Source organism: Aptenodytes forsteri, unplaced genomic scaffold, assembly GCF_000699145.1.
Source record: "Aptenodytes forsteri isolate BGI_AS27 unplaced genomic scaffold, ASM69914v1 Scaffold166, whole genome shotgun sequence".
In the NCBI taxonomy this organism is placed as follows: domain Eukaryota; kingdom Metazoa; phylum Chordata; class Aves; order Sphenisciformes; family Spheniscidae; genus Aptenodytes; species Aptenodytes forsteri.
The window spans coordinates 4,862,771-4,864,333 of NW_008796110.1; positions in this window are offsets into that span (position 1 = coordinate 4,862,771).

Below are 1,563 nucleotides of genomic sequence, written 5' to 3' on the forward strand. Positions count from 1 at the left end.
CTGACTTCAGTGGATGAGATCATACATGTGGGTGTTTTAGGCACAAGAGAACAAGAACTTGATTTTTTTTGTATCAAATGTCTTTGTACTGACGGGTATTTGTTTAACAGAGTTCCTCTGTTAGCAAGGAGAGTTCTAAGACAACCACATCACACAGAAAGGTAGACTAAATGCTCACCTGTGCCTCTCAAGGCACCCATACATCTAACCAGCCTCATCAAGACCAGCCATTATTATATATACTAGAGTACATAACAGTTTATTCCAGTTTGTTGCATTCTTGTGGTGCTGCCAGAATATACAATAAGCCAGTACAGAAATGTGTCACCTGGGGCACTTCACATATTGTGCACGTATATGAGAAATTATTGTACAAGCAAATAGAATATGTGGAGGTGCAAGACATGCTGTTTTGTTGCTCTTACGGACAAGCAGAAAAAGATAATGGTATACTTCTGAACTTATCAATCTGATTATAACTATACAGTTTCTCTCACGAGTCCAGCTGCCGTGGCATGATTACAGCAGAACAAGATAACAGCAACCACTGTGGCACAGAAGTTGCTTTAGAAATACCCTTAAGTACATTACATCTTTTAAGCACTGACTTTTGACAACCTAGACCACGTGGTATTTGTAAAAGTAAAACTGAAAATTAAGTTTAACCACTTTTACAGCTAACAAAAGCAAGGCGGCCAGAATACATAACCTGAAGGAGGCCGCACAGAAAGTCCCCATTGCAGCTGGCACGCGGACTGATGAGTTCTTTGTGTCCTACCCCACGCGGAGTCACTACGCCACCTCTGAGCTCTGGTCTGTTGGACTGCACAGCTTGCTCAAAACACGCCTGATGGCTATTGCATTGGGCTGGGAGGAAGTGGCCTGAAAGCCGAAACTGAGGGAGGGACGTCATGCTGAACCGCTGTGATACGGCTGGGAGGAAGCTGAACACCATTCTGTCAGTGGGTGATCTTAACCATTTTGATTAAACGGGTCATGTGTAAGACTAGCATTCCAGGCAAGGGGCTGTTGAAAAAGCAAGGTTTAAGAAAGATATTTCTGAGGTCTGAGAGATCTAAAATGTTTTGCTGTCATTTTCTACACTTCACACCTAATTGGAATTGTCCAGAGGGGCTGAAAAGTGAATAGAAGCCTTTTTGTTCATTGTCTGACTACTGGGTTGTTTGGGGTTGTCTCTTTTGTGGGTTGTTTTGTTATATTTTTTCATTATGGAGGTATATTCTATTGTTGAAGATTATCTTAAGTTTTACTGAATCTTTCTATGTTTGGTTGTGAAATAATCAACTATAAGAACATCTTGATTTCAAGAAGTTAGCCTCTATGTTAGTGTTATGTATGGGTTGCTGTGTTACTTGTTATCTGAGGCTGTGTTGCTTGAAGTCCCTATTCTCTGGACTCTCTAGACCATAACCAGAGCCCCTAGGTTCTATTGTACATAGGATGAGTTATTTGACAACCTGGCAAGGTAGATATCTAGCTGGCCAACTTGGCAACAAAACTTACTTTTAAGGTGTCCTGAAGTGAACTGCCTTCATTATAATA